At 43.2% G+C, this 23,540-nt stretch overlaps 1 protein-coding gene and 1 pseudogene across 4 annotated transcripts in view; one reads left to right on the forward strand and one right to left on the reverse strand.

Annotated features, from left to right (window-relative positions):
* LOC101573251 overlaps positions 1-1,506 on the reverse strand; it is a 73,560-nt pseudogene extending 72,054 nt beyond the window's left edge.
* Sipa1l1 (signal induced proliferation associated 1 like 1) overlaps positions 1-23,540 on the forward strand; it is a 367,745-nt gene that overhangs the window by 319 nt on the left and 343,886 nt on the right. For 3 of the 4 annotated variants that reach the window (XM_023703287.1, XM_023703294.1, XM_023703298.1), the window contains exon 1: positions 9-379. The gene's annotated coding sequence lies outside the window, so the exon portion shown is untranslated. Of the gene's footprint in view, positions 1-8; positions 380-23,540 lie in introns of those variants that run through there. The other variant, XM_023703289.1, reaches the window with a different exon arrangement.

A 23,540-nucleotide genomic window follows, 5' to 3' on the forward strand; every position in this document is an offset into this window, starting at 1 on the left:
GGCTCTTTCTCTGGGGAGCGTGCGAGTGGGCTGAGCTGCGCTGCGCCCCGGGGGCGGCGCGAGCTGGGGCCCGGGCGCCCACACGGTAGTTGATGCCCGGGGACCGCGCGCCTCCGCCCCCGACTCGGCCGAGCGGAGCCCCCGCCGGCGGCTCGCAGCCCGCATTCCGGGGCCCCCTTGCAGCCGGGCTCTGGAGTTGGGCCGGTTCCGCCCCCGCCTCCCGCGGGCCCCTTCCGCAGCTCGGCGCCCGCTGCTCTCCGCAGAGGCGGCGGCGAGGGCGCGCGCGCCGACCGTCTGCACGGTTTCTCTTTCTCCCCAGGGAGAGCGCGCCACGGACGCGCCGGGGACGCTCGGCTGCACCGGGAGGCCGGACGGCGCGGTAAGTGGCCCCGCGTCCCGGGAGTTGGGGTGTGGGACGGTTGACAGCCCCCGCCCCGGGTTTGGCTGGGCTCTGGTCCAGGCCCCCTGATCGGCACACCGGCAGGCCGCGGAAAGTTTGATTTCCTATTTGGTGGCGGGCTGATGGTGCAGCCCGCCCGGCAGGGCGAGTCCCCGGGGCTCCGCCGAGCCCGGCGCGCGCTTGCATCTCGGGAACCAGCTCCGCACAGCTGCCACCCGCGGCGCCGCTGCGAGAGGCCGGGACGCCCGCGCCCACGCCGCGAGGTTGCGCCTGCCTTGCTCCTCCGAGCTCCCCTGAGCGACCCTTGCCCTGAAGTCCCCAGGGTGGGCGCTCTGCAGGTTCTGCGGGAAGGGCCAGGCCCAGTAGTTCCTTCCTAGGCGAGGCGGAGGCTCAGACTGGGGCCCTAGGGTGTTAATTTCTTTTGGGGGACTTAGGGGAGTGAAATCCGGGGATGCTGAAGCTTCCTTTCTTTGGAGGAAGTTAAACCGAGAGAAGGGTGGAGAGGAATAAGGGTGCTGCGTAAAGAAGTTTTCCTCTTTTGCCCTATTTTCAATTTAGCTCCTGACCTTTAAGGTAATTTGCAAGGTTCTTAAATTGCTCCACTGCATTTTTCGGTGGACAAGTGGGTAGATTGAAATTTCACGGAGGTTCACCGTTTGGAAAACAGAAACATGGGAAATAGCTCATTTTCTAGGAAAGTGGCGTGGGTGGTTTAGGATGGCCGCGTTCACTGAAATTTCCTAGTACCTGCTGAAAGATTATGTTTCTAAACCGAAGCCAGCGGTGCGATGCAAATTTCAGAGGGAAGGTGTCCTCTTTCATCAGGCTCCAGGTCTATCTGGATGAACCGGGGTTGGCGTTTCCTCTGCACAGCAAGTCTTTCATGTTGAAACTCTGACTCAGGCTTAAAGCCGCTGTTTCTACGCTGGTACTCTGTGGGAGTTCAGTGTCCACTTTCTGTTTTCTCCTGTGGAATATCTCTCAGGGCAAGGATCGTTTACGTCTTTTGGGAACGTACAGAATTAAGTCCTACCAAGTTGTCCCCAGTTTAATCTTACTTTTCTGTGTAATATCGATTTAATGACTTACATCTTTCCCAATTTCATTGTTCGAAAGCTACAATCAGGCTACTTTACCAAGTTGGAAAAAAAGCTGTTGGGGTACTACAGGACCATGGTGATAGCCCTGATCTCCGTTAAAAGGCTCCAGTACAGCAGTTGATGGTCACTACTGTGATACTCTTATTAAAGCCTTTTCCTCATGGAATAAGTTGTTTATACCAAGGCATTGTCAGTTAACATTACATTTAAATGATGTGGGGTCACGGCTTGTGCATAAGTGGTTAGTGGCGAGGTAAAATTTTGGGGGTGAGAGCTTTTATGTCGCTGATTATTTACTGATGTTACTAAATAAAGGACTCTTGAAATTGATTGTCATTGTTAGATTTCTCTAGCAGATTGAGAGAACAAGTTTAGCAAGTGGCTGAAGACAGTAGGTGTTGCTGTTAGTTTCTCTGCAGTTCCTGGAGTTTGAAATCAGGACTTCAGTGCAGTGAACCTTTTAGATTTGAGGTGTCAGGCAGTGATAGTTGTGATTTCACTATAAGACTCTATGGCAGGGTTGGCTTGAACCCTTGGGAGTAATCCAAGGGACCTCACTGACTTTTGCATTCACTTTTGGTTCGAGTTATGTATGTAATTTTAATATATTCACCCTAATTTTTGAAAATAAGTTTTAGTGCATAGGGGCTACAGAATAACGAATAGGTATCATTTTGACAACTTTGTACCTGTTTATAATATACTTTGCTTTTCCACCTGGTCCTCCCGTATCCCCTTAACTGTCCTCTTCCTCCTTCTGATTGGCTCACCTTGACTTTTAAACAATACTCTTAAAGAATACCTTCTAGCAACCCTAAAAGTTGTAAGTTGAGGATTGTTTTGGTAGCTAAGCTTTGGAGTTTCTCAGGTTCCAAAAATATAGAAGAGAATGAATTTCTACCTAGTAGACACTACTTTTTTTAAAAGAAATATTTACTAACTCAGAAGCATACACTTTGGTAGGTATATTTTAGTTTGCATTTTTTTCTCTCCCTAAGCTTGTTCCCATTTGCAAAAGTAAGTTATGCCCTTCTTTTTTCTGGAGCAATGGCAGCGTTTATTTGTCCCTCAGCTAACTTGGAAGGGTCACCAAGGGTGGGGGTGGGTCACTAAGGTGTGGAACAGCTGTGCACTAGACCTGAACGTGTCCTGAGAGCTTCCTTTTGAAAATGCTACTGACTCATATGGTGCTATTAATTTCTGTATTATTACTGGGCTCAGAGAAGTTTGTGTCTTGCACGAATCGCTTGAGGTAGACACTCCAACCTTCTCTTTGTCGTACTTTTTGGTATAGGAAATAAATAGGCTCCATCCTAGTTTTGCTTTTTGTTTTCTGTACCCATTTACTAAAAACTAAAACAGAACCCATACAGGTATTGATACAGAGGAATGAAACTTCCAACCTGAAAGATGCCTGGGCTGAGTTGGTGTTCTCTAAAACTAAGAATGAATTTCAGAACAGCAGAGGTTAAGAGCATAATACATTTATTGGGGGAAAGAAAGCTCCTGTCCAAGAGAGGATGGAAGGGGGACTGAGCCTGTTTCCCTGGTATCTGTCTCTTCCAGGGATTTTTAAAGAGTAAAACCATATGGTGAGGTGGGTCTAAGGTAGAGAAAATGGGGACTCACTGAGGTGGGCATGAGGTGGGACAGTGAGGTGGGACAAATCTGTGGTGGACCAATCAGGTTACAAGCACCATTGCTCATGTAAGATTGATTAAGTCCAGGACCGAATGAGGAAGTGAGTTGTGTAGCATGCGGGCATGGATATAGGATAGGCATTCATCTGGCAGCCAGTAGAGGTTGGATTAGTGGCTCTTTCTGGCTTCCTCAAGGTGGTGATCAAACCCGGATGCTTATCTTTAGGGAGGTAAGCGTTTGTTTGATCTCTGGTCTTTAGGTCTGGCCCAGAGCAGGGCCTAGCCCTGTCTGACTGCCTGTTTTTTGTTTCTCTAATATAGGTAAGTTAATTTTTAGATGATAGTTCATTCATCCGTTTGGTGATCTTCTGAGACCTGTGGAGTGAATTATGGCAACAGGGGAAGGAGTCTCTTAGCTCTGGATCTGCCGGACACAGATGATTTCAGTGATAGAATAACATTTTGGTTTGCAATTAAGAGGGTAAGAAAAAGCATCTGGATACACACAACTTTTGAGTCCCCATCCATTTCTCTTTTCAGTTTGGCCTGGATTAATACAGTAACCCCAGGAGAATGAGAGTTTCTAATGATCTAGACAGATGAGATGAGGGATGGAAGGGAATTTTTTTTTTTTAACTAGGACCCTTGTAAATAGAAGTCTGTAGGTTCTCCTTCTAATTGGGATTATAGTGTCCCTAACTTTAGAGTGTAGGAAGGGGGCAGCTTTGTGTTTGAATTTCCTTTTCCAGTACAGGAGAGGCAGGAGAATGGGTACTTGCTGTGAAAAGCCCAAACTGGGAGAGAGAGTTGCTGAGTTATACAGCACAGATCTCTCAAGGGCAATCCAGCACACCCCCCCCCATCCAAGAAAGTCTAAGTTAAAGGAGTTTTTCAGACCAAAAGTAAATTTTATTTTATTTTATTTTTTATTTTAGGGAAGGGTCTACAGGGTGTTCAGGGTCTCACTACTAGATTGGACTCGTAGTGATCCACCTGTTTACAACCTCCCAAGAGCTGGGATTACAGGCATGCGTCACCATGCCCAATTGCTGTCACAGTGTGCCCTGGCGGTGGGGCTGGGGCTGGGGCTGGCACGGCAGGCCCTGGGATCAAACCCCTGGTCCCTGTCCCTGCTGCAGGCACTTTAATCGGCTGAGCTATTTGGCTGGCCCCAAAAGTAAATTTTGTTTAACTCTGTTCTTTCTACTTTTCCCTTGAAGTCCTTTATCAAACCTAAGAGCAGGCAGGCTCACTGGTTGTTTTCATGACTCAGCATCTTGCTTTTTCGTTAATGAGTTCTGATCTGCTCAGAGGAAAACTGTTGAGAATAAGGCAGTAGAGGGCTGTGCGCAGTGAGGTGACTGTCATCTGTGTCAGGGCTCAGGGTTGAGCCCAGGGCTTAATGCATGTTAGCCAAACATTCCGTGCCCCCAGCTTTGCCCCTATTTTATCTTTGATTTATCTTCAAATTCTAAACGTTTGTGCAGATAGCAGTTCTGGTTGGATACATTGTCAGTGCCTCAGAGATTTTCTTTTGTAGTCTGTAGTTCTCAGGATCAATTAACCATTTATTCTTACAAGTTTCTTTTTATTTCCTGGAGAAGCAGCTGATAATTGAGCTGTCTTAGTCCATGTGTTTGAGAAGAGTCAGTCTGGTGCAGTGGTCCACATTCCCTGGCACTCTGGGAAACTAGGCAGGAGGATCCCAGGTTGGAGCCCCTGGCTTAAGCTGGATGCGGTTACTGACGCTTTTCAGTTGGAGAAATACGTGGTACTTTTCTGAGGCTTTCACTGTTGTCTTGTTTTTAACATTAGGATCTTAGTGCGGATCCTTTGTAATAGGATTTGAGTTATGATTGCATAGAAAATATTTCTATAAATAAGTAATTGGAGAGCTCTAGGATTCACAGGTCTATTTTGGTGGGGTTATTTTGGAGGCTGTTTTCAAGGTAGTGTTTTAAAATAGTTTTCTGGGGGCCGGGGAGATGGCTCAGTAGAATAAGTGCTTGCCTGGCAAGCACAAGGGCCTGAGTTCAGTCCCTGGTTCTGCAAAAAAAAAAAAAAAAAAAATAGTTTTCTGGTTTTTTCTTAGTTTGGGTAGGGTGTGTGTTAGGGAGGGAGAGGGTAGGGAATCACACTCTGGCGCAGGGCACAGGATAGCCAGGGGAGTGGTTAAGAGCAAATTTATCATGATTTTTTAAAGTGCCAACATGTAATTGTCAAACTCAATTTATGTGTTCTCCCTCTACTGTAAAAACTGAGGAGTCTGATCCTTTTAGCTGTCATTTCCAGATTTCCTTCAAGTGACCTCCAAGTGTAGGTCTAACCAGATAACCAGAAGCATAGCTTGAAGAACCTCAGAATTGCTAGGTGAGGTGGTGTACCCTTGTGGTCCTGGCACGAGGAGGCTGATTAGGAGCGTCAGAGTTGGAGCCAGCATAGACTCTGGAGCAATAACCTGTCTCCGAAACAAATAGAACCCGGAGTTTAGTGTGCGTCTGTTGTGCTTTACAGTGTCGGTCAGCATTTTGTTACTGTGACAGTACCTGAGAAAGTGGCTAAAGGAAGAAAGGTTTGTATTAGCTTATGGTTTCAGAGCTTTCAGTCTGTGGCTTTAGGTTGGTGGCAAGGCAGAACGTGGCAGCAGGGCATGGCAGAGGAAGGCTGCCACGTGACAACCAGGAGGTAGAGAGGGTGAGAGAACCCCAGAGAAAACCTGCTTATGAAGTTAAAGTCCTCATTAATCATTTGCCAAAGGACTGTTGTCAACCCCGCCTTCAACCTAAGGAGCTTTTTTAGGGGGGATATTTTGGATTTTAACTGTAACTTACTCCCGGTTCAAAGTACACTGGCTTGTGTATAATTTGTACATGTGTGCTTGACAAAAAGTTAGTAATTAGTGGGCTTAACCCAGGATGTAGCTGACTAGGGCCTGTAAAATCTTTATTTTGAACAGGTGGAAAGGAGAGCTTCATTAAATGAAAAAGATAACTTGGAGGAAATCTGGAAATTATTGCCGATGGCTAAGAGGGTGAGGCTTGTCAGATATTTGAATAGAGCTAGAACACATAGAGTTTGATAATTACATGTTGGCACTTTAAAAAATTATGATAAAAAGATAAAATTAGTCATCTTAACCTTTTTTTTTAGCTTAAGCCATTTTTTAAGTATATAGTTCAGTAAGTAAAGTTGATGAACATTCACACTATTGTGAGATAGATCTCCTTTTTCTTTAAAAACTTACACAGTTTAAAACCAAAATATTTATACACGTAAATGTTGAGCGTATTAAGCTCCTTGTTTCCTCCTCCCCCAGGCCCTAGGCACCACTGTTCTGCTTCATGTTTTCATTTATTTGACTAGTTTAGTACCTTGCATAAGTGGAATCATACAGTATTTGTCTTCAGGGATTAGCTTATTTCACTGAGCATAATGTTCTTAAGAATTATCTACGTTGTACCATATGTCAGGATTTTCTTCCATTTTAAGGCTTAATAGCATTTAATGGTGCATCTGTATGTCATATATATCCGTTCTGTTTATCCATTTATCTGTGGATGGATGTTGTGTGTCGTGTCTACCTCTTGGCTATTGTGAGTTTTGTTGTTATGAACATGGGAGTAAAAATATCTCTTCCTGATTCTGCTTTTAATTTTTGTAGATAGTGACTCAGAAGCAGGATCACTGAATCATTTTCTGTGGTGGTTATACCAGTTTATAATCCCACAAAGTTCCTAGCTTCTCTGCAGCCTTACCAATACTTACCTTTCTACAGCATTGGAAACTATTGGGAGTGTATCTAGTACAGTTTAGTATTTTAACAGTATTTGTCGTAGCCGGGAATACAGGTGTGTTCTATGATGCTCTAATGTATATGAAGAGACATGTCCCTTGTGTTATGTTTTTCTGATTAATTATGCATGCCAAGCATCCTTTAATATTCTTGTTGGCCACTTGTGTCCCATATTTTGAGAAATATCGGTTTAAATCCTTTATGCATTTTAAAATTGTGTTAGTTGACTTTCTTGGTTGTTGAGATTTAAGAGTCTTTGTATGTTTTAGAATTTGATTTTTTTTTTTTTTTTTTTTTAAAGTACTAGAGATTGAACTCAGGACCTTGAGCTTGCCAGGCAGGCGCTGGGCTGCTGAGCTATATTTCCAGCGCCTTTTTGTACACTTTAAATATTATACTTTTTTAAAAGCAGACACATAATTCGCAGATGTTTCTATTTCATGTGTTGCCTTTTACCTTGTTGAATGTGTCTTTGATGCAGAAAGCTTGTTTTTGAGCTGGATGTGTGCCCACTTGTCTTCTTCTGCAGCCAGTGTTTTTGGTGTCATAACCAAGGAGTCATTGCCAGGTCATCTCATGAAGGTTTTCCTTATGCTGTTTCTAGGAGTATTACAGTTTTAGGTCTTATGTTTGTAAGCCTTTAATTCATTTTAATTTTTGTGACTGTGCAAGTAGGGGTCCAACTTTATTCTTTTGTATATGGACATTCCATTTTCCCAAAGCCTTTTTTTTTTTTTGGTACCAGGGATTGAACTCAGGAACTTGCACTTGCCAGGCAGGCGTTTATACTGCTGAGCTATATCCCTGGTCCTAAGCCATTGTTATTGAGTGGCACGTGTTCTGACATCCTTGGTGAGGATATTTTGACTGTGTATGTGTAACTTTGTTTCTGGGCTCTAATCCATCAGTCTATTTTTGTTTGTATCAGTGCCATACTATTTTGATTGTTTTAGCTTTGTACTGTTTTGAGATCAGCAAGTATAAGTGGCATTTTTAAATGATGCTGTTCCAGATGTTGAGGTGTGGGGGTGGTGCAAACATCACATAGTTTTTCATTTTTAGAATGTTTGATTCTTCACATGTTTGGAGTTTATTTGTCAAAGGCTACCACCTTATTTATATTTGATGCAAAAACAGTTGTAGTTTATTATGAAATTGCCCTGTATTAAATATTCTTTATATGGAGGAAGAAAGAAGCACTAGACATTTCTGCTTGATGGTTTCCAAGGAGATAAGTCTTGACAAAATTCATTTTATCAAGTACATTTTTTTTTTCCTAAGTAAGACAACTAAAGGAAAATGTCTTTAATGAATTTTGGTTAAGGTTTTCCTGAGAAGAATTTTCAAATGTTGATTTCCTCCACTCTCGCATCCACTTTAAGAGACTCTAGAAACCTAGGTGGAGGGCTGGTGAGATGGCTCAGTGGTCTAAAGCACCTACTTAGAACAAGTTTAGCAAAGCACAGGGACCATGGTTCAATCCCCCAGCACCACATGCCAGCCAGCCCCGCCCCCTGGTGGGCTGAGCTGGCCACACACACACACACACACACAAATAAAGTTCTTTTTTTTTTTTAAAAAAAGAAACCTAGGTGGAGTAATTCTGGATTTTGTCATTGTCAGGTCTTGGAAGTGTTAAACCCTTTGTTATTTGTGTATCCATTTAACAGGTTTTCATTGTTCACCTGTCCTATGCCAAATAATCACTTCTTTGTAAAAGAGGAAGTTGGAGGTTGAGATAAGTTCACTACTGGGCTGGGGATTTGGCTCCACTGCAGAATGCTTTCCCAGCAAGCTGGAAGCCCTAGGTTCAGTCCTTGGCACAGCAACAACACCACCCCAAAAACCTCCAAAACAAACAAAAAAAGTTCCCTACTGTTACAGTTCTGTGAGCATATTATTGTGACTTGGTGAGATTTAAGGCTTTTACGGATAGTAGAAATGTTCTTGAAAGATGTCTCAGTTACTCTTCTCTCATTGCTGGGACAAATAGCCAACATCCAAACTTAAGGAAGGAAAGGTTTATTTAGCTCACAGTTAGTGGCGGTTTCAGTCCACACTCTGCTGGCTCCAAGGTAGAGCCGCACACGGCACAGAGCGGCTGCTTATGGGTTCATGGTGGTGGCAGAGAGCTAAGAACAAAAGGAGTGGCAGCTGCTCAGGCAGCTTGCTGGCCTCTCCGCTCCTCACAGTGTACTGCAACTACCTGCCCCAGGGCAGGTAGGCACCCACACCCACAGTGATGAGTCACAAACTCCAGAAGCTGAGGCTTTGGGGGGACACCTGTATATAAACTATAAAAAAAGAATTGAAGGAAGAAGTTTTAAAACATTTTCTTCGTATTAGTGAGTAAATTCGGTAATGGTGAATAGTTTTTCTGACCTGTCCGATTAGAATACAGTCAGCATTTAAAATGCAACTCTGAAAGTCTTACTTGAAGTCATTTTGATAGTAGGCTGTTATCCCACCTATCAGCTGATAGTTATTTTTCTAGAAACTTAATCCCTATGTCAGATTATTGGAGTAGTACCAGTGTGTGAGCTTTAGAAAGCCCCTTTCCCCTTATTCTAGGTGCTTGGTCTCCTAGCTCCACGGTCATTTGTGCGTCTCGTAGTCTTGAGATGTAACATCATGTTACTGAGTGCAGAAAAGTCAGACTGAAGGTCCGAGTAGAGCGCCTTGATGATTAACCTGCCGTGTGCTCGGGCTGCCAGGGACGTCACGTCCAGAGCGCTCGTGCTGAGGTGTCATGGCTTTACGCAACATTTTCTTTTAAATTTGTTATTAGAAGCTTAACATTATTGGTTATGTGTTAAGAGGTTCATTTATGCAAGGAGAAATGTAAGGATTTCCTCTCACGTGGACTGCTGGCAGTTGTGAGTCTGGTCTCGTTGTCACCAAGCACAGTGGAAGATGTATTCTTGTCTCGGCTTTGGTGTAGTGCGGCTTGCCTGGCTCAGTACTTTTTCTCTTGTAGCAAATGCAGCCCCTTTTCAATGACAGTAACTCTTCTCATCCTAGAGCTGTGTCAGTCAACAGCTCTGCTGGATGGGAAGTTCCTGGGGGCTTGGTTTAGGAAGGGATTTGGTAATGCAGTTTTAAAAGGCAGACTTTTGTCATGAATAGATGGAGGAGGGGTGCAAAGCCGGGACAGGGAGCACGCTGGAGGCTTGAGGTAATCCGGGTGGGATGCAGTGGAGGAGAAGTGGCTGGGCTGTGGCCATCTGTGGGCTTATTCCTTCTCTGACGGGACAGCTGATGTGAAGAGAGAAGGTTACATCACGGGAGACACCCAGGTTTGTGGCTGCGGTAGTGGAGTAATTGAGGTGCCATTTACTGGAATGGAGACGACTGGAGGAGCAGGTCTGGGTGCGGAGTGCAGACGCCAGTGGAGAAGGCAGGCGCACAGGCTGATCTGCCAGTCTCACACACAGGCGGCAGCTCTCCCGTCTGTGAAACAGGGTAAGTGTCTGTCCTCAGAGTTCTTGAGATCAGTGAGAGAAGACAAAGTGAAGCAAAAGGGAACCCTCCGAACACTGTGGCCTGTTGGTGGTGTTGTTTCTGGAGAGGAGACTGATGTACCCTAGTGTGCACTTTGTGATCTCTTGGGCTGTCAGAGCTGTCGCTAAAGTGTACTGGGGAAGTTAGTGTTTGCCCTCCAAGGACTGGTTTCTTTCCTAGAAGGTCTGTATTCCATTCTGGATTCCTGGGCAGCTTCTCGGAGAAGCTGGTGTTTTGGCTCCCTCTAGGTGCTCAGGGGCTTCATTTTGTGGAGAGCCACTGTGTGGGCCTGTGGCACAGGCTATGCCTCTTAGTAAGCATGACGACCAGAGTAGCTGTATTTAGGTGGACGATGTTGTAGTAAAAAAACAGCAAATGGCACTTTCTTACATTCTTCCCTAGTTTAGGCTTTCTGTAACTCGAGTCAGCTCGCAGTGTAGCCCAGTGGTCCAGTTTATTACGGGGAGCACACACTCCATGATTTTAATCCACAATGTCTGTTTATACCTTAGGTTTTTAAATAACATAATATTTTTTATTTTCATTTTTAAAAAAATACCAAATAGTGATAGAGAAAAACAGCATTAGAAATGATACAAAATTTCACTGAACAAAGTAATAGGAATTCAGCAATTGCTGTTGTGCTGTTCTCTTCCCATTAGTTGTTCCGTTCCCAGGTGAAAACATGCAGGATTTGCTTAAAGAAAAAACATAACAGAACAATAACAAAAAAGTTACAGAAATTCAAAAGGAAAAAAAAAAAGAAAATTTAAAGATTGCTATTTTCAAGAGACTAGTGGAAGTCGACAGTACAGTTATCCAAACTGTTTGCATATATACTTAAATATATCTTTTTCCCTTCTTTCATTTGTCTTTTTCCTCATCCTACTTTTTTTCTTCCCATTGAGCAAATTGTTTACCTTTCGCAGTATCTGTGGTCCCTTTTAGATTCTAATTACTCTTTCAGGTTCTCAACTAGGGAGAAAATGAGTTTTTTGCACATGTGGATCTGATTTATTTCACTTACCACTATAGTAGTCTCTAGCTGCACCCATTTATCTATAAAAGCCTCAAATTTATCTTTTTTATCCATTCCTCAGTTTTATTTTTTTTAAAGTGTAGGTAGAATTGTCAAGTAGAGAAGGAGTTAGGCACTTCCAGGAGAAGGTCAGCTGGACCCATTCTTACGTGCTCAAGAACTATTCTTGGGGTCCAGGGAACTGGGGTGACAGTGATGCTGCTGCTACTGATAGAAGTTACAGCTGGGCCGGGTGTGGTGGCGCACACCTGTAATCCCAGCGCTGGGGAGGCTGAAATAGGAGGATCCCTATGAGTTCGAATTGTGTAGTGAGACCCAAATTATAATCCATATAAAACTGGTGACAGTCTTGGAGGGAGACCTCCCTGGTACCAATAAACTCTTCCCTAAAACTAGGCTGCAGAGAGATTGATTCATTTGGCCCTCACTGGCACAGGCCAGCCGCTTCTCCTAAGCTTGGTGAAAGTTTATCTTTATCTTTCTCTTCCTGCAATATCAGAAGTCCTTATTTGTCAAGCAGGGTATAAGAGTCACTCACTGTGACAGAGACATCCTATACACTGAGCGCAGCCGCTGTCCTGGCTGGCCAAGCGCGAGCGCCGGCCTCCAGCTTGGGGGAACCACCCTGTGTTCCTCGGTTGGTGGCCTTCATAACAATTTTTATAGGCAGGTGTAATATATAAGGTGTATTTGAATCTACTGACTTGAAATGTAAGGTTGTGTAAAGGTGTTGAAAGCGTGAGTCTTTCAGTTTTCTGACGCTCTCCTTTCTTCAGCGGTAAGAGTAAAATGTATCCTGGGAATGTTTTTTGCTTATAATTTGTACTTTCCTGCAGTTTCAGTTCATTTTGTCTCCGTCTCTTCAGACATAAGGTTGGTGGCAGTTCTAATCTATAAGGAGTTTTTCTTTTTTATTGTCCTCCTAGTATTGTCACTGGTCACCAAGATTCCATTGTGTGTTACTGTGTGCCCCTTGCATGGCTCAGTGATTCAGAAAGAGTAGGTAGAGGTAGGTTTGAAGCCCTCTGTTCATGTTTAGTAAATAGAGCTGTTGAAGGACTTTTTGTGCCGGTCTCACTACGCAGCTCGGACTCGATGGATCCGGCTGTTTTCAGCCTCCCTAGTGCTGGGATTACAGGCGTGGGGGTTGCTTGGATACTGTCTCTACTCTTGAGTGTCCAGAATACAGACAGCAGTAATGGCCTTAGAAAGCAAGACAGGTGTCAAGGGAGCAAGAGCTGACTCGGTGGCTCTTGTGCAGACAGAGGTTAACTTGGATAGCTCTCTGATATCTGTCAGCCAGAAGAACCTCTGTTTATGTTAGGGTTTTGGTCAGACCCTCAGATTTGTAGAATGGGCTTACCCATCTAATAATTGCAAGATTACATAATCTTTTGCTCTTCATGGAATTTGCATACTTTGTATGTTTCAGCTTCTAAGAAACAACTGTAGATACGCAGTATAATGTTACTTGGCATAATTCTGGAAAGAAATCTCCAACACTGCCCTTGTTGAAGTACATTTTAGAAGATTTAGATCAGTTTTAAGAAATACTTATTAGCCTCACTGGCAAGTGCAGGGTCCTCGGTTTGACCCCGGTTCCACAAAAAACAAAACAAAACAAAAAGCACTTTTTAAGTCTGCCTTCTCTGCTTAGTTTTCCTAAAATACTCTTATCCAAATCATCTGATGACTTACTGTTTGAGTGCAGATATTATAGTCATTTCTACTGGGAAGATGCTGAGTGTCTGAAGTCAGAGTATTTAAAAGTAATCATAAAGTTAGTTATTTAAAAATTATTTATTTATTTGGTACAGGGTCTTGCTACATAGCTCAGACTTGTAGCGGTCCTCCTGTCTCAGCCTCCCCTCCCCAGCGCTGGGATGTGTGCCACCAGGCCTGGTTTCAGGGGCCAGTGCAGTCTGTGGCACCGGGGCTCAAATCTGAGTCCTTGTGCTTGCCAGGCAAGGGCTTAGACCACCAGCTATCTCCCCAGCCTCCTGATGTTTTTTAAATAATAACTTTCTTGAGTTACAATTCACTTCCATGTAATTTTTGATGTAAAGTAGATTAAACCCATAGTTTTTAGCACGGTGCCATCTCTGTAAACACTTTTAGAACTGTTTTCGTCACTTCCCAGAGAAGCTCTCAATTCATTTGCACTTCCTTCCCATCTGTCCCGGTCTCTGCTCCTCGTCCTTTCCTGTCAAGCCCTAAAGTGCCAGGAAAGTGCTTTCTGTCCTTACGGATTTGCCTGTTCTGGGTGTTTCATGAAAGATGGAACAGTATGGGGCATTTTGTGACAGGCTTCTTTCACATTTTTTTTTTTTTTAATTTTATTTGTTTTTTTCTTTTCCTGCAAGCCCTTTAACTTTGGTAGGAATGTTGGAGATTTCAAATTTCAAATCAGGTATTTCCTGTCTGCTGACAAAGAAACAGTGTACTGTGTAGGATCAAAGAAAACAGCAATACTTAGTCAGTGGAGAAGGGAGTGAGCTTGGAAAGCTTCATAGACAGAAGCTCCCGGGTTGTAGTCCCCACAGCCCCTTGGGACGTGTGCCTGCCTTCTGGCCTCCCTTACCTGCGCATTGTGTGGCCTCTTCCTTGTGTCTTTTCACATGCCTCGTAGAAGTCATTGTGGTCTGACCTTTGTTTCCCTTGAATTGATGTCCATTTTCAACTTTTCCTGTTGCCCTTACACCACCGCCTTTATTTAAGTGGTTGTTGCAGTCTCCTGGCTACCTTGACGCTTTCTGCCCGACCCTGGGCCGTCGTGCCGACTGTCCTGTGAGCACTTGGGCTCCTCCTCGCTGCCGACAAACGCTCTAGTACTTTGCCATGCCGGACTCGCCGCTCACCTGCTGTTTCAATGGCTCTCCTTGCCTTCCTGGTAATTTGGTTTCTTTGGCTTCTCGGGACGGAGTCTTTGCCTCCACACGCTGGGCTTCTGAGTTCCCTCTTGACCAATCATTCTGATTGCTCTGAGCCTTTACGCGGTAGTTCTGTTCACTCATAAACCGTGGAAACTTTGTCACGTTGCTTAGCAGATGCCTCTTCTGTCGCATCCCCTTCCTGTAACACTATCTTACCTGCCTTATCCCTCTCGGTGCCATGCCAGAGCCCCCAACTCTACTCCTGCCTCTTTCTTTCTCATCACTCCAGATTTGCTTCCCTCATGGAGGCCTTCCTGATTACAACTCATTCGGATTTTTCTCTTCTCTAAAATTTGGTTTACTGTGTTGGCCCCTTGAAGAACCTAACATTTAATAATTAATGTACAGTTCATAGTTCATCAAACATGTCTAACCTAGAAAAGACTCAGAGGAGATGTTATCCCTTGCCAAAATTTCTCATATTGGGAGGAATACCGATTGTGCTAGCCCCTATGGATTATAGCACAGTAAGTATAAATACAAATATTTGAATGAACTTCAAAAAGACTTGTCTGGTAGATGTGTGAGGGGGCTGCGCTCCACACTGGTAGAGGCGCTCGTGTGCAAGGCTGGGTCCTTCCTGAATGGGGCCATTGTGCAGGATGTTCACACGGTCCAGGACACTCCGGTGAGAAGTTATCTAGTGCTCTCAGTCTCCGTGGGGAACATCAGAACCACTGGGGGAGCATTTCAAACGCGCACTCTCGCTTGCCTCCTGGGCAGTTCAGATTGAGCCAGGCTTGGAAATGAAAGCAGACGACACTTAATCTGGAGGTCTGTGAATGTCTTGTTTGCCATGTTTTTGAGTTACTGTGTACTTCATCTAGTTATCCTTTATTTCTTGAGAAGGAGCTGCTAATTCTTGAGTCGAGGCTCAGTTGGGCATTGCAGCAGCTGTGTGGCAGCAGTGTGGCCGTGACTCAGGAGGAGCGTAGGTGCAGTCATGTCCTGGCTGGCTGAGTGGAGGGATGTGTTGTTGATAATGCCAGAAACTGTTCTTACAATAGGACAGTTGCGACCACCATCCTGTTAGTTAGACTAGTAATTTGAAGCCCTGTCCTGTGCTCATGATACGAGCTCTCTGTTTCTCCATTGAAGAGCCAGTCTTGCTGCTGTAATCTTCATCGTGGTGTGCAGCTCCTCATTCTTGTGTGGTGGTAGAGAGTCAGACTGTTTTAGTATTTCAGTGATGCTCTAGGTTTCCCAAGTCTGTCACATGAGCCATCTGTTTGTCCTTCCTCTCTTGTATTTGTTGTAGGGTTTGGCCGAGAGTGAAGTCCATAGTCCTTAGTGTTTACCAAACTGCAACAATAAATTCTTCCTATATTGGAGTGTTTTCTTATGCCATTTTATGTGGTCATCATGAAATTTCATTGATATGGTGTTGTGGACATTGAACAGATAGGAAATGAAACCTTGGAAAGGGTCCTTACCTGACTTTCAGGTGCTTACCTGTAGGCATGTTTCCAGGGGAGTTGGGTATAGTTTCATTCATCTGATGCTGTCTTCAGTAAGAGAAGTTAGGTGGTAGGGGGTGAACTTTTAGGAGGTGAAAATCAGCAAGTATCTTAAATTCCTTGAAGAAAGGTCTTTTTTTTTTTTAATATATATATTTTTTATTTATTTGGTGCAGGATCTCACTATGTAGTTCAGACCTGTAGTGATCCTCCTGTCTCAGCCTCCCCAGCTCTGGGATTGCAGGTGTGCACCACCACGTCTGGGTGGCCAGCTCAGCACACCCTGGGGCAGGGCCAGTGCAGCATGTGGGCATAGGGAATGGAACTCAGGTGCTTGTGCTTGCCAGGCAGGTGCTTAGACCACTGAGCTATCTCCCCAGCCCTTGAAAAAAGTCTTGGGAACTGTGTTTAACTTCCTCTGTTGCTGTGGCAGGGACGGAATAGCTGTTAATGGATGTTCCCTGACCAAGGGGACTGATTGGTGGTGCTGGGAGTGATCTGCAAATGGGTTCAGACCTGCTAGAGAATGCTGAGGGCTGCAGGGCTGCACCATCAGCTAGGTGAAGTGTCATTATTTGTGGCTGTGGTGAAGCTGAGTAAAGACCGGCTTCACCACAGCCACAGAGTTTATAATAATGACAACTTTTTTTCTGGTAAGAGCTCCTTTGTTTCCCAACTTAGGCATTGAGGGAAACTGGAGACACTTATTTTCTTCAGGGAAAGCCTTTCTTTTTCATCTTGCAGTGTGGATTCTGATGTGAAGCTGTCATCCTGTCATTGACTTCTACCTCTTGCCCAAAAATTATCATGCTGTCATCAATTCAGTATTTGCTTTGTTTTGAAAGTAGTATCTTTTAAGAGCCTGGGACATATCAGAATTTATGAATTTTTACTGAAAGGTTAATGGAAGTAAAATTAATTGAAAATACAAAAACAAATGTAATCTTAATCTTGGCTGCTTCAAGTGTGCTTCTGGGAAACACATTTATTTGCTGAAACTATTGAAACCACTGTAAGAATTAACTTGGGTAAAATACTAGGACACTTGCAAGACCTTAACTTTTCTTTCTTTTTTTTTTTTTTTTTTAAGTACAGGGTCTCACTATGCAGCTTGGACTCATAGTTTACTTTTATCTATTATTATTATTATTTTTTATTTATTTATTTTTTTTGGTGGAACTGGGGATTGAACTCAGGCCCTAGCGCTTGCCAGGCAGGCACTTATTCTACTGAGCCATCTCCCCAGCCTTAACTTTTCTATTGACTTGTGGGCTTTGCATGTTTATTGAATCTACTATAGTCTTAAAATTTTATTTATTTTTTAAAAAATTATTTATTTATTTATTTATTTAGTGTGTGTGTGTGTGTGTGTGTGTGTGTGGCCAGCTCAGCCCACCAGGGGGCGGACTGGCTGGCATGTGGTGCTGGGGGATTGAACCGCGGTCCCTGTGCTTTGCTAAGCTTGTTCTAAGTAGATGCTTTAGACCACTGAGCCATCTCACCAGCCCCCTTCTTAAAATTTTATATTCAGGTCATTCTCCAAAGCAGATGTTTGAGACTTTTCTTTCATGTTAAATAAATCCTCAAGATTTTCTGCTTTGGTTTATTAGATAAGGCTTTTGGCAGTTTAATCAAGGTAAGGTGGTTTTAGCTTAATCTGTCATTTGCTTTATTTAGTGTTTAGTTTTATTTAATCCTAGGAGCACGGCTTAATTTTGGAGAGTATTGTTGAACTCTGGTGGCTGAACAGAGACGTGATGTGCCTTCTGAAGGTGGAGAGCTGTGGAGCCGGTATGACGCCAGTTCCGGGGGCCGGGCTTCACCCCCGTGTGTTTGGTGTTCCTCGGCAGCCGTGAGCCGCCTGCGGAGCTTTTCTCATCGTTGCTTGCCGAGTTTTGCAGGTCGCTGCTGGGACTGTCTGCGTGCCCTCTTTGTTATGCTGCACACCGCAGTGACCTGGGCCCGTGATGGACGCGTCACCATCACACCTTGACTCGTGAGCTGTTAATCTGCAGCTGTCCCCAGGTGTTGCCTGAGGAGTCCTCATCGCAGCAGACTCACTGCACTGCTGTGGCCAGTGTGGGCTGCGGGTCAGGCCTGTGCTGTGCTTTGGAATTCAGCTATGATGGAAGTTGTGCAGGGACGCTTGTGGCCTAGATCTTCAGAGCGGGACATTTCGAAGTCCAGAGAGAAGATGATGTCTTCAGGGGTACTGGAACTCTAAAGAGGAGTTGGATTTGGTACAGGTGTGTGTAAAACTCCATGAAATAAGGATTGTGCTTGCAGATAATACTGCTTAACCAAAATAGGAAAGAAAGACTTCTGAAGTCAGTTTAACTGCTTAGGACTCTCAGAAAAGAAGCCACGTTTTGTAGCCCATTGAAAGCGCACGTTCAGTTGCTTTTGGTGGCTTCACGCGTGCAGTCCTCAGCACAGTCAGTCGAACATTTTCACTATTTCAGATTCCATACGTCGCTGTCACCCGTCTTCTTCACCAAGCACACGTCTGTTTTCTGAGTCTGTACATTCACCTGTTCTGGACATTCCAAATACAAGAACTTATTTAACGTGTGGCCTCTTGTGTTCTGTGACTGGCTTCTTTCACTTTGGGTGGTACTTTTGCTGTTCATACATGGTGTAGTGTGTAGCAGTACGGTGCGTTAGTTCTTTTTGCTGTCAACTAATGGTCCTTCGTGTGGAGGTAATACTGTTTATTCAGCATTTGATGGACATTTGCGTTTTTTCTACTTTTTGGCTATTAATAATGCCGCTATTCATGTCTAAGTATTTGTTTACATGTTTTCCTTTCTCTGGCTATGGGATTGTTTCCTTATATAGTAATAAGGGAACATATATAATTTGTTCTTCTGAGGAACTGCCAGACTGCCTTTCAAATTTCGTATTCCCACCAGCAATCTGTAAGCCTTCCAGCTTCTCTGCATCCTTTCCAGTACTTGCTACTGTCTGCCTTTTTATTTAGCTGCCCTAATGGGTGTGAATGATTGACATTTCCTTAGTGACTCATGATGTTGAGCATCTTTTCATGAGCATCACGTTTTTATACATGTAAGGAGGTTGATTGAGATTGTTGTCTGAACAGGAGAAACAGAACAATCAAAGTGGGCTGTGTCTACGTTCCAACTTAGACACATTTTATTTCTTAAAAAGAGGGTGGGGCACATGCTTCTAAAAGGACTCCTGGGGCACACGGGTAATCATAATAAAGCTCAGTATTCAGCTCAGTATTCCGCAGCTTGTTTGCTGATGCTCAATGAAGTGGTTGTTTCTAAAGTTTTATTTGGAAGGAGCCAAGCTCTGAGTTATTCTTCCGCAAATTGAGTTGCCTTTCCTTAGGGAAAATAGAGTTTTATGTGTTCACTTTCTTGTGTCCACTTTTTCCACCATCAGTGGTAAAACTCAGCACACTATAGAGTGTTAGATAAAAACAATATGGAGCAGCAGGAGTGGAGGACATGGTCGTGAGTCTCTGCCGGATGGTCCAGAGCTTGGCTGGCCCAAACGTTAGTAGGCTTGTGTTGAGTAACTGCTGATGCATACTTGTGCTGCCTTTCGAATTAAACACCTACTGCTCTTTGGCAGAGCATTAAGATGCCTTCGGAATGAGTATCAGTGTTATTAATTGGCCTTAGAGTATGTAAGTGATCTTTCAGAACATTTTGGCTTTGAATATTACCTGAAAAATATTTTATGAAGCTTGATAGTGCAGAGTAATTTGATTACTCAGACATCAAATGCCCTTCGTAAGATTGTGTTGCCATTTCAAAGAACAGTATTACTAACAGCTGATTAGGTTTTTTTTCTGTCATTAGGAACTGATTTTATGAAACTCAGTTTCTTTATACAAAGAAAAGAGCTTGAACATGCAGAATCACTTCTCTGTGTTTTCAGTATCTTTATTTTTATTTTATTTTACTTTTGTGGTCTGCTCAGCCTCCCCTGGGGGCAGGGTTGGCGTAGCATGTGGCCCATTTTCAGTATGCTTTTATTTTTATTCATATTTTTTAAAATGAATTTAGTATAAAGTCTATAAGGTCTTACTACATGGGTCGGATTCATGGTGATTCTTCTGTTTTCAGCCTCCCAAATGCTGGGATTACAGGTGCGTGCCACCATGCCCAGTCTCAGTTGCCATCTCAGCACACTGCAGGGACAGGGCCAGCGTGGCACACTGGGGGTGCCAGCACGGCATGCTGGGGATGGCAGAACAACATGCCAGGAATCGAACCCTGGTCGCTGCACTCTGCCTAAGCAGGCACTTTAGTCAGCTGAGCCATCTGGCTAGCCCTTCAGTACATTTTTGATGTTAGGTAATAGTTATTAATAAATAGATAATATTAATACAATAGCCGTATTTTAGTTACCTGATGCGTCAGTGGTTTTTATATGATTATCTAACCTTGAGGGATGGGGAGAATCAGTGAAAAGTTCGGTTTTTTGAGTGAAGCTGTGCCTCGGCAGGAAGCGCCGCTCGTTTTGGCATTCACATAGCGTGAGATCACCTTACCTGCAGCTTGCAAATTTCTGAAAGTGCTACCTAACTCTGTAGGATTCTCCATAAACTTGAACCATTAGCGAACGTGTTGGTTATTGTGTCCTGTTCTCAAATATCTTGCCAAGTTACTGTCATCAGGCACTTTTTAGATAGAAAATACGTTAAACAAATCCATTTTCTTCTTGCATGGCAAGATGATGAAATTTAGGAAGAAGTACATATAAGGAAGAGTTAAATGTTGAGTGTGGATGTGAGCTCTGACCTGGGACAAAAAACTTAGTAGTGTGGTGTTTTTTCTTTCATTTTTAGCTCTTGGTATATGAAAATTGTGAAAAGAATGTTTGCTGTCTATATTGGTCAGGTTTTAGTTACATACACGAGGAGCCGCTCTGGTTAGCTTAGGTAGGTGGTGATTTTCTTAGGGTGATAGTGTAGCATATCGTTGGATGGCTGAAGAAAGACACAGGCAGAGTTTCTGTGAATTAGCATAGTGTAGAAATGGCCTGTACTGGGAATTCAGGGATGGGTCAACATACACAAACCACTAAATATAACACACCATATCAGCAGAGCCAAAGACACATATCAGATGATCATCTCGGGGCAGGGAGATGGCTCAGTGGAATAAGCACTTCTCTGGCAAGCACAAGGTCTGAGTTCAATTCCCGGTTCCGCCTGCCCACCCCCCCAAAAAAAGATCATCTCAGTAGCTGCAGAAAAAGCTTTTGATCAAGTCCAACACCCATGCAGGATAAAAACCCTATAGAAAATTGGAATAGATGGTCTTTATCTTTATCTGATAACAAAACTATACTGAATGGACAAAAACTGAAAGCGGTCACTCTGAAATCAGGAACAAAACAAGGATGTCCAGTATCACCACTCCTTTTCAACATAGTTCTTGAATCATTAACCAGAGCAATTAGACAAGAGAGAGAAAAGGAATAAGAATAGGAAAGGAAAAAGTTGACTTATCATTATTTACAGATGATATGATACTCTACATACAAGACCTCCAAAACTTCATCAGAAGACTCCTAGAGTTAATAAATTCAGTTCCATGGATGTATACAAAGTCAGTACTCAAAAATCAGTAGCATTCTGTACACAGACAAACTCATTGTGAAATTAGAGAAATTGCACTACTCATAGTAGCACCCTGCAAAAAGGAGATACTTAGGAAGCAGTCTAACAAAGTAAAAGATGTATATATTGAAAATTATAGTACTCTCAAAAAGGTATTGAAGGGGATATCAGAAAATGTAAAGGTAACCCTTGCTCTTTGGTAGGAGGAACCAATACAGTGAAAATAGCCATACTTCCAAAACTGTTACACAAATTTAATGCAGTCCCTATGAAAATACCAGAGCATACCTCACAGAACTAGAGAAATCATTTGGGATGAGTTTCAACCCGAGCTGAAATTCATTTGGAGCAAGAAGAGAACTAGAGTAGCAGAAGGAGTACTTGCAACAGAAGCAAGGCAGGAGGCATTAGATCCCTGACCTGAAATTGTATCATAAAGCTGGGGTGGGAACATCAGCATGGTACTGGCAAAAACCCAAAACAAGACAAAAAACAGACCAGAAGACCAGTGGAACAGATTAGAAGATGCAGACACAACTGCAGACATTCAGCCACCTTATCTTTGACGAAGGGGCCAGATATATATTCACTCGAATAAATGGTGCTGGAAAAATTGGCTCTCTACATGCCAAAGACCAAAACTAAACCCATGTCTGTCACCATGCACTAAACTGAAGTCAAAATAGATCATAATCTAAATATTAAAACAGAAACACTAAACCTACTGGAAGAAAAATTAAGTAAAAATCCTAAAGACAGGGGTAGGCAGAAACTTGATAAACAAAACCCAAACTGCAAACAGTTCACAAACTGGGATCTCATCCTATTAAAAAGCTTTTGTGCATCAGAAGAAATCACCAATAGAGTGAAAAGATAACGCATAGAATGGGAAGTAATTTTAGCTCACGGTCCCTGAGACAAAGCACTTCTGTCTAGAACATACGAAGAGTTGAGAAAAATCAGACCTCCCAAATTCAGATCCAACCCAAAAATGGGCATCTGAGATGAAATATGTATTTCTCAGATGAAACACAAATGGCAAATAAGTATATGCAAAAACATTCAATATCATTGGTCATTCAAGAAATGCAGATACAAGACTACGATTCTGTCTCAGCTCAGAAAGAATGGCTGTCATCAAGAAATCAACCAATAAATGCTGATGGCGCTGTGGGGTAAAAGGAGCCTTTCTTCACTGTTGGTGGCAATGTACACTGGTGCAGGCACTTCGGAAATCAGTTTGGAGGTTGCTCAAAAAACTAGCATTTCTTACTTCTTTCAACCCAGTTACTCTCCTTCTGGGTATTTTCCCAGAAGAATTAAAAGCATTATATCACAGTGACATATGTGCATTCATGTTTATAGCAGCACAATTTGTCATTGCAAAATCTTAGAAATGACCCAGATGCCCCTCAACCAAGAAATGGATAAAAATGATGTTATATTTTTATACAATGGAGTACTACTAGGTATAGAAAGGATAAACTGGAGACATTTGTAGGGAAATGGATGCCACTTGAGCCTGTACTCATTAGTGGAATAAATCAGTGTCTGGAGTAAACATCGTATTGTCTCCCTAGTATAAAAAGCTGAAAGTCTAAATAAGACCCAAAATGTACGATACATATTGTGAAGTGGGAAGAAAATGCTCACAATTGAAGAGAAACTGGAAAGGGGGCAAGGAGAAAAGAAGGAAGGGAAAAGGAAAAGGAGATACATATTTATACACACACACACACACACACACACAAGATAGCTGTACTACTAATTGCCATTAGCTCATTGAAAGGAAAGATTTATGTCTACATTGTTTGATCAGTTTTTCATGCTTGTATCTTGTAATATGAAGATAACAGTACTCAATGTAATCACCATTGTTACATCCTATATTTGTTTGGAAATTTTATAGGATTGCTTTTATTGTTTATTTTTCTTGAAAAAAGAAAGAAATGACCTATGGATCACTGTCATGGTGGGGATGCCCTGACTTGGATAATCCGAGCTAGAATCGCCCACTCCTTTCTTCCTATAGGGTGGACCCCATGCACTTGGCCGCGTGCCTCTTCTTTCTTATGCCA

Source organism: Octodon degus, unplaced genomic scaffold (assembly GCF_000260255.1).
Source record: "Octodon degus isolate 3935 unplaced genomic scaffold, OctDeg1.0 scaffold00007, whole genome shotgun sequence".
Lineage (NCBI taxonomy): Eukaryota > Metazoa > Chordata > Mammalia > Rodentia > Octodontidae > Octodon > Octodon degus.